This window comes from Crocuta crocuta, unplaced genomic scaffold (genome assembly GCF_008692635.1).
Source record: "Crocuta crocuta isolate KB4526 unplaced genomic scaffold, BGI_CrCroc_1.0 scaffold141, whole genome shotgun sequence".
Lineage (NCBI taxonomy): Eukaryota > Metazoa > Chordata > Mammalia > Carnivora > Hyaenidae > Crocuta > Crocuta crocuta.
The window spans coordinates 7,353,349-7,363,357 of NW_027527951.1; the positions used below are offsets into that span (position 1 = coordinate 7,353,349).

At 36.4% G+C, this 10,009-nt stretch overlaps 1 protein-coding gene across 1 annotated transcript in view; it reads right to left on the reverse strand.

Annotated features, from left to right (window-relative positions):
* PREX2 (phosphatidylinositol-3,4,5-trisphosphate dependent Rac exchange factor 2) overlaps window positions 1-10,009 on the reverse strand; it is a 288,146-nt gene that overhangs the window by 56,977 nt on the left and 221,160 nt on the right. The window lies entirely within an intron of this gene.

Here is a 10,009-nt window from a genome sequence, read left to right on the forward strand (position 1 = left end):
CCTATTCAACACTGACATTACAGTCCATACCATTTACCACATGTTCTGTTGAAGTCATCATGATGTCATCAGGAAACCACCACCATTTATATTATGTGTCCCGGTTTGGTTGCCGCAAATTTTCACACACACAAACATTAGTTAGTCATCTACTAATAGGTACCTTATCGGCAATGATAAAAGAAAAAGACAAGGTGAAAAAGAGAAACAGATACACATGAAAAGAATATAATGCATGATGCAATAAATGTTAACTACCTCAGGGGAGGTGGGAAGACTTCTCGCAGGGGTGAATTTTGAGGTGTGCCAGGAAAGATGGATAGGAAACGTCCAAAGCAATTTAGCAAATTACAGTCATTCTGGCTGAAATTAGCAAAAACTAAGCAAAAATAGATTCGGTTTTCTTCCTGAGTGACCGACAGAATGTCACAAACTTGAACCTATAGAAGATAGAACTTTGCCCCCGGGTGAAATTGGGTGGTCCATGTAACTAGAGAGCTAACTTAATTTCTTCTAAGTCATGATTGTCTTCTGAATCAAAAGCTCTGGGCCACACTAAATTTCCTGACTGCCATAGGGACAAAGCTTTGAATGGGTAACTTATACTCGTTCAGTCACCTTCTTATGGTACATCCACCAAACAAAAGAAGTGTGAAATGTCAGCAAAAAAGAACTGAACAAAAGCAATTGGAAACAATTCACTGAAGGAGTTTGACTAGGATGCCTTGAATATAAATTTTTAAGACCGTCCTTGTGATGAGCTAGAAACGTCAGCAGAGTTAAAAATAAAAATCAATCTTGCTTCCATAAGCACTGACAAATTTTTCCTCACAGAGTATATTTCCCTAACTGATTCTTCAGGGTATGCTTGTTTTCTTTGCGACACCCAACTTTCATTTATTCCAAAGGAAATCCTGAGCAAAAAGAACTTTGATCATCCCTTTGCTTTGATGAAAACAATAGCTTTTTTGTTTGTTTGTTTTAATTTTGAGATAGAGGGAACGCTATTCAAAGATTTTAGAGGACCATGGGGTAAGGAAAGGGGAAAATAGTTTCAAACATAGAGGGAGGCAACCATAAGAGACTCTTGAATGAGGAGAACAAACAGAGGGCTAATGGGGGGGGGAGGGGGGGAAAAAGGAGGTGAGGGGTGATGGGCACTGAGGAGGGTACTTGTTGGGATAAGAACTGGGTGTTGTATGTACTAGATGAATCATGGGAATCTACCCCCAAAACCTGTATGTTAGCTAACTTGACAAAAATTTTAAAAATTAAATAATAATAATAAATATTTTTAAAAGATGATTTTTAAGATGATCTGCTTCTACTTGTCATTCAAAATATCTATTCATCCTTGATAAATAAATATTATCACAATGAAGGACTTATAAAAATGTGAAAACACAGTTAATTCTGATCTCATTTGCTGCCTTTATCTAAAAATTGCATTAAAAATTCCTTTAACATAACATTAAAAATATTAGATGTAATTACAACTTCTTAAGAACAAATGAACTCATCTGAATGCAAACAAGAATAAGTATAGTCCAGATAAATTAAAAACTAGATGCATAAATGTATATTTAGACATATCACATTCTCAAAAGGCAATGATGGCAAAGTTTAATAGAATTACAGTATTTTTCAAATAAAGAAGAGATGTGTTATTCTCAAAAGTGTCATTATAATTTCAACTTTATCTGATCTTGTCCCATGTAAAATTTATGAGCCTTGGCTATGCTGATGATTTTCTTGAGAGGTCTCCAACAGAGTCAGCATCTGTACCCTTCAAATGGCCATACATATTTTGGATATAAAAAGAAGTAGACTAGAGACTGGAATAAATGCAATAAAATGCTAATTGTACAAAACTAGAAGACTACTATATTGCAATTAACCTGATTTCCAATTCAATTCAACTATTTTTATGGTACATACTATGTACCAAGCACAGTGGAGAACTTTTTTGCCCTCACATGTATTGAGCAAGGCAGGTAAATAACCCTCAAGTCAAAATAAAACAAATGAAATCAAAGAGGTTAAGTTTTAAAAAAGAAAGTGATTAATTTCAGCTGAGACTATAACTGAAGGGTTCCTGCAGGAAGATAAATTTTAGATGGATCTTAAATAATTATACTCTTTCAACACATGGAAATGGACCTGAAGCATGCCCTGAACGACAGCTGGCTTAAAAGAAATTGAGGAAGAACTGTTAGTGAAGGAGGTACAGAAGGGATTCTTTTCACACAACTGTCTCACACCCCTCTTCCTCTTGAATTCCAGCCTCCATATACTATACAATTTCTTCCTCCCTCTTCAGGATTTTTAGACATGCTGCTCCCTCTGCTAGGAAATACCCCTTCTGCACACTTTTATCTCTCATTCCTGTCCCATAAACACTGCAAGCCCAAGTCCTCCTTCAGATTTCTGCATAAACATAACTTGCTCAAATCATTAATTCCCAAAACCTTCAATCATCTTCCCATCCAATTAAGACTGACTCCCTTCTTACACACTTGCATAGCACCTTACACATTGTCTACTAAGTTTTTCACATATTGCTATATATTATTAGTGAAACTTTTGTTAAATGTTTCTTATAACCCACAGGCAAAATTTTCCTGGAAGGCTGGAATCTTGTCTACTATGATTCCCCCAATGTGAAGGGATGTTCCTGGTATTTGGCGGGCATACTGGATTTGTCGATTAATATCCAGCAGTTCCTTAAGATTTACACTGTGTGAGAATTTGGCATTTAAATATAACTTATATTCTATAAACGTTAAATCCTGTATACAATTCATATATAAAAAAGGAGTCTTAAAAATGTTTAAGCCTTATAAATGAATTCAAATTTTTTGTAGACTAGGATGTTTTTTCCTGCTATTGAATAATCACTTCTAATATGAAGCAAAATTTATAACTTGGAAACTCTGTATTCCTAGTCTGAAAATAGAAAGAAATTGAATATACACAGCTAGTTTACAGCTTGTCTTAGAGAGCATCCAAAATATTAAAAAATGAAATTTGGCTGAAGGACAGAATGAAAAACAAATATGAAACTGCTACAGAGGAGATAAACACACATCTGGAATATTTCCAGTTAATAAAAAAAAATCACATCACTTAATAACTCTAAAAGCTGCAGCTTTATAAAGAAAAACAATTATAGGACAAAGGCATTATTTAAATTCTACTTAATGTTTTCTCTTTCTTGCTCTCCCTCCTCTCTCTTAGTGTCTCTCTCAGATTTTATTAAATCCATATTCCTGTTGGTTTAAGGTAGCTTCCACAGGTTCTATGAACAGAACAACAAAAATATTCCATTTCAGGCTTGGGTATACTGTTTGCTATCTAAACAAGGACTAGGAAATAGTGCTTTATGGGTTGAAGGCTCCGAGGGAAGAAAGAAACAGGAATGGGGGTATGTCCTTACGAGCACAGATGGGGTGTAAAGGCTCAGGTCCCGATGTTCTCTATTTTCTTAGGCTGTTTAATAACTGTACTTAAAGACATGAAAGGGCAGTGAGTCCCTGCCACCCTTCATGTCTATCTTATGCCAGGAGAACATATGCACTGACATTTTTGTTCCTCAGAGGTAGAGAGAAATGACACATTTCGTGGAGGTGCTATCATGGGAATACCCAAACACATACATACTTCTGGGAAGGCATTTCTCAATTGAAAAAATTGTTCAAAATATATGGCTCTGAGATTGGTATTCGCATAGCATTTTTTCTTAACAAAAATAAGATTTCCATCTTCCTTCTGCTTGTTATATAAACTACACTTTGGCTTTAAAAAACTTTCTTTCTTTAAAGAAAATTCTTTATCCACAGCAGTATACCTTAAGAGAATATATACTTTGAAAAGTTTTCTTGCCTTATTTCTGTAAAGAGATGAATTTACATTTAGATAGCCAAGGTTATAAGCCCTAAAAAAGTCAATCTAAAGCTAATACTTCACAAAAATAATGATCTCAATAACTAATATACAACTTGCTTCCTTTTATTTTTCTGTTATATTTTACTGTTGACTTTATACTGAAAATAATATTTAAAAAATAATCGTTGAGACCCCTCAAACTGAAAGGTGTACTTAAATAAATGGAATATTGTTCACATTCACATTATATTTTGTCTCACTAGTCACCATGCAGTGTGGTATTTTTTGCCAATAAGCAGGATACATTAAAATGAAAGGGTTTGGTAATGATTAATTACAATTAGGTACGGCAGGAAAAAATGATGCTAATGGGGAAGATGGCTCATGGCCAGAGGAATAAAAATGAAAGCCTGAGGTAGAAGAGAGAGAATAAAATAGCATGAGGATGTTGAAGGTAGGAAATAAGAATACCCTTCCTCCTAAATTTCTTGATTAGCATTTCTGAGTTAAACACTTTACATGCTATTATTTATTTCTTTGTTTTCTTCGGCAAATTTTTATTTAAATTCCAGTTAGTTGACATGCAATGTAATATTAGTTTCAGGTATACAATTTACTGATTCAGCACTTCCATACAACACCCAATGCTCATCAGAAGTGCCCTCCTTAGTATCCATCACCTGTTTAACCCATACTCCCTCCCACCACCCCTCCAGTAATCCTTACTTTGTTCTCTATAGTTAAGAGTCTTGGTTTGCCTCTCTTCCCCTTACCCCCATGTTCATTTGCTTTGTTTCTTAAATTCTACATTTAAGTGAAATCATATGGTATTTGTCTTTCTCTGACTGACTTCTCTAGTTCCATTCACATCATTGCAAATGACAAGATTTCATCCTTTCTGATGGCTGAGTAATATTCCATTGTAAATAGATGTACCACCACTTTATCCATTCATCAGTCGGTGGACATTTGGGCTCTTTCCAAAATCTGGCTATTGTTGGTAATACTTCTATAAACGTCGGGGTGCATGTACTCTCTCAGATCAGTATTTTTGTAGCCTTTGTGTAAATACCTAATAGTGCAATTAGTGAATCTCAGAGCAGTTCCATTTTAAACTTTTTAAGGAACCTCCATACTGTTTTCCAAAGTGGTTGCATCAGTTTGGCTTCCCAACAAAAGTGTAAGACTGTTTCCCTTTCTACACATCCTTGCCAATACCTGTTGTTTCTGTGTTGTTAATTTTAGCCATTATGATTGGTGAGAGGTGGTATCTCATTGTGGTTTTGATTTGTATTGCCTGATGATGAGTGATGTTGAGCATCTTTTGATATCTGTTGGCCATCTGTATGATTTCTTTGGAAAAATGTCTATTCATGTCTTATGCTCATTTCTTAAGTGGATTATTTGGGCTTTTTTTGGATGTGGTTTTAATAAGTTTTTTAGGTATTTTGTATACTAACCCTTATCAGATATGTCAATTGCAAATACCTTTTCACATTCCACAGGTTACCTCAATGGACAAACTTTTTTTTAGTGGCTTGAGAAAATCACAGAAGATATCAGGAGACCTTTACATTGTATTATTTCCTAATAATCAGAATGAAATCAGTCAAGAACTTTGTCTGACTTGGCATTGGAGGGTATATTTTAGACACAGCTGTTAAACATTTCTGCTGGCTCAACCTTGGTCATAGGGGTTTACAGCTAAATTGGAGTGTTTTCAGGCAAACAGTGTCAGGGTTATCACACGAGTGGCAAAGACTCTCCAAGTGCACTGCCTGATCTGTATTCCCACAGACTGGAGCAAGAGTGGCCACAGCAGCCTGCTGGTAATGAATTACTGCCTCAAGGAAACTTCAACCATTTTGGATATCACTTGCAATAGAAACAAGAGATACAAATGGACAACAGTAACTAAAACTTTCCAAAGGCTTCTGGATTGTACTTACAATAAAATCTACACCCCCTACAATGGCCTACAGTCCTACATAACCAGACCTCTACAAATATCTCTCAACATATATCACCCTTCTTTTTTTTAATGTTTATTTATTTTTGAGGGGGGGAGTGGGGGCAGAGACAGAGGGAGACAGAGGATCCAAAGCAGGCTCCATGCTGCTAGTGAAGAGTCTGATGTGGGGCTCAATCTGATGAATGGTGAGATCATGACCTGAGCTAAAGTTGGACACTTAACCAACTGAGCCCCCCAGGAACCCCCATGCATCATCCTTCTTAATGGCTAGAATCCTCCTGGCTTTCTTTGTCTTCCTCAAACATGATAAGCTAATTCTCATGACTTATGTACATCAGTTCACTGTTTTCAGAAAGACTTCCCTCCCCCCCNTGATTCAGTCTTCTGTTCAAATACCACCTAACAATTAAGTCATTTCTAACTACCTCCTCTACATGACCAATCTCCTAGTAGGGCAACTTGTTTTAATTTTTCTTCATCGAACTTTTCACCATCTCCAATGATTTGTTTATGGATTTATTTGTTCATTTTCTGTTTTTCTCAATTTCATAAGAATGGAAACTTCATGGACACTGAATGAATGACTAACTGATGGTACAAATTCAGAGCAATTGGAGGCACTTGATAGTATCCGACCCCCAAACTTAGTAACAGAGAATTTGTTTTCGGCATATTATGTTCACTCAAGTCACTAACCTGGCCTAACATACTACAAATAGTATAGACTCTAAATTAGAGAAAAAAGTCTGTGATTTAAATTTTGATTTTACTACTTATTATCTGGGTAAACTTGTATAAGTTTCCCTTAAAATGGAAATGATAATGTGGAACTTACTGGTTTATTAAATAATCCACATAACTCACCTAGAATTGTGACTGACTCAATATGTTCTTAAAAATTGATAGGTATTATGGCTATCATTATCTTTTAAGTAGCAAATTATTTGCACCTATTCTTTGTTGTTCTGGAGAATCTCTATAACTAGAATGGAATCCATTATTCTCTCTTGTCCAACATCCTTACTTTGTTCCTTTTGTGACAGTCCATTGGTGTAGACTTCTGTGGTGTTGAGCCCACCCAAAAATGGGCACATGACTTGGTTCTGGCTAATGAATGCCTCCTTAGGTCCTTTGCTGGAACTCTCCACAGAGGACTAATGGGGTGGACACCTCTTCTTTGAATGCAACACTGGTCTGCAGTGACCATCTTTACCCAAATGTTTAACAACAAGAAGCCCACACAGAGGAAAAAGGTACCAAGAGACAGTGAAAGGCGCTCCTGAAGACCATACCCCTGGATCTAGCTGTGCCTAATGCAGTCAGTGCCACACTCCTTGAATATAGCTGTTCCATATGCCAATGCATTATTTTGTTTATGCCAGTTTGAGTTTGGTTTGTGAAACTTGTAATCTAAAGAATGAACAACAGTTTATTTATTGATGTTTGTTCGTCTGTTGTTAAGACAGGTTCGTCTGTTGTTAAAAGGTTAAGGGGTTTTAAAAAAGACCTTTTCTGAGGTCTAATGAGCAAACAAACAAATTAACATCCAGAATGAAATGGTTTTCATTGAAAGTGCTAAAAAGGCTCTGGACTATAAGGAGGTAGAGACACCTGAGGGTTATTTTTCTACCATCGACAGTAACAGCCCCTTTAAAGAAATGGTCAACATTGGTCTGTAGACCCCAAAACCAAAAACAGATTGCCCTAGAGCAATTTCATAGTATTTGTAGTTACAAAGTAACAGGAAAAATTAAGGAAGAAATCAACACCCTTATTCAAGAAATAGGCAGGAAGAGAAGGCATCACTGGAAAAGAAAAATAATTGTCTTCCTGTGCAAAGGAAACCTAATACGCAACAAGTAGGATATACAGCAGCTAATTACTGACAAGAGCACTAATTAGTCCTGAGGGGTTTGTGCTTTTGAAAATGTTTTCTCTAGAAAAGATACATTAAAATGTTTTATGTGAAGAGGATAGCATGCATTAATATACATCCTGTTTATCTTCATAAAGAATCTTAAACATCCATTATAATTCTGTTTAAAAAACAAAGATCCACAGAGTCGTGGATACTTGGTCACATCCCTACTTCTCTCTGCTTGTTATACCTAAATAATTGAATGCAACTTAACAAACATTTTGGAGAACTTTTTATGCAAAATACTTTGACAGACACCATGGGAAACACCAAGATAAATGTATCCCTCATCCTTTTTTTTTTTTTTAAATGTTTATTTATTTTTGAAAGAGAGATAGAGAGAGACAGAGTATGAGCAGGGGAGGAGCAGAGAGAGAGGGAGACACAGAATCCCAAGCAGGCTCCAGGCTCTGAGCTGTCAGCACAGAGCCCGAAGCAGGCTGGAGCTCATGAACCGATGACATCATGACCTGAGCCAAAGCCAGATGCTTAACCAACTGAGCTGCCCAGGTGCCCCAATGTATCCCTCATCTTAAAGAGCTTATCATAAAATAAAGATGAGAGATCTGTACACATACGGTATCATCAAGGAGAAAAACTGAATTCTGTAGTAGCCATAAATAAAGTAAAATGAAAGATTGGCAGTATGATTGGACATTTATGTAGCCTAGGGATGTGCTTCTGAAATTTAAGTGTGCATGACAATCACCTGCAAGGCTTATTATAACACAGATTGCTGGTACCACCTAAGACTTTTTTTTAGCAAGTTTGCAGATGGGTACTGACACTGCTGGTCTGGGGGTTATCCTTTGAGCACTCTGGAATTCAGGGGTGCCTGGGTGGCTCAGTCAGTTGAGCATCTGGCTCTTGATTTCACCTCAGGTTATGATCTCATGGTTCATGGGTTCAAGTCCTACATCAAGTTCCATGCTTAAGGTATGGAGCCTGCTTGGGATTCCCTCTCTCTCTCTGCCTCTCCCATCGTCTCAAAATAAATTAATAAACTTAAAAAGTAGTATAAAATATTTCTTAAAAAAAGAACTCTGGGATCTAGGGAATTGGTTTTGAATTCTAGCTGCACATCAAAATCTCCAACGGGACTTCTAGACAGTCTAATACTGAGGTCTCATCCCATCCCAATAATAAAAGAAAAATATTTTATCAAGACCATACTGGAGCTGGACATTGAATCATATGAATAGTAGTTTTATAAACAGCTGGAGATGGAGGACACAGATACTGGGTGGACAGTGAAAAGTCACAGAAGAAGGAAACTACAGTGCATGATTGGAAATAAGGAAAGTACAGCATGGCTGGAGCACAGGCAGAGAAAAGAAATCTCAGGTCAAATGATGAAAGATCTTGATTGCCATACTAAGGTGGTTGTTACTCCTTTTGGGGACAATAAGAAATCATCAATCTTTTGAGCAAGAAAAGGGACATGGTAAGATATATGACTTAAAAATTATTATCTGGAAGCAATCTGAGATTAAAACAACATGAGGTCTTAGAGACAGGATTGCTCAGGATGTACAGCAATGGTCTAGACCTATTTTCTCAAACTGGACTTGGGGATGTGTTCTCACAGCCCACAGGTTATATACAAATGTCTTAATTTTCTATCTTTATTTCAAAGATAATCTAAGAATGTATTTGATCAGTTACAAAGGCCAAACTTATATTTTGTGATAATGGTCCTCAAATGAAGATTTGCCCAAGACTGGGCTTAACTTCCTCAGTCGGTGTTTCTTAGTGAACACTGTAACTTTTTACTGTTGTTTCCTGTGAAAGGAGTCAGTACATTATAAATCCTTGAGAAGTAGTGATCTAGATGAGATCATAAAATGCGGGCAGTCCAAGAGACATTTTAGTCAGATTCATCAGGATCTCCTACTATATTTTAGGAAGGAAGAGAAAATGAGAAGTCAAAAGATACTGGGGGTTTTGAGGCTAAGAGCGTCAGAAATGATAACATGATGGAAGAGAGTAAAGAAGCTAGGGAAAGGGACAGTTTATGTGAGGCAGGGGAAGAAAGAGAAAGTATCTGTGGTGAAAGAAAGCCTACTCATTGTTCATAAAGATGAGAACTAATACCTCCTCATGTCAGGAATTTAAGAATTAATTTATCTTCATAGTCTCCCCATATTGTGGACAAAATAAAAAAATGTTATAATAATTATAATATATTACAAAATAAAATATAAAAATTATTTTTTAATCATTAGGGCTTAGGG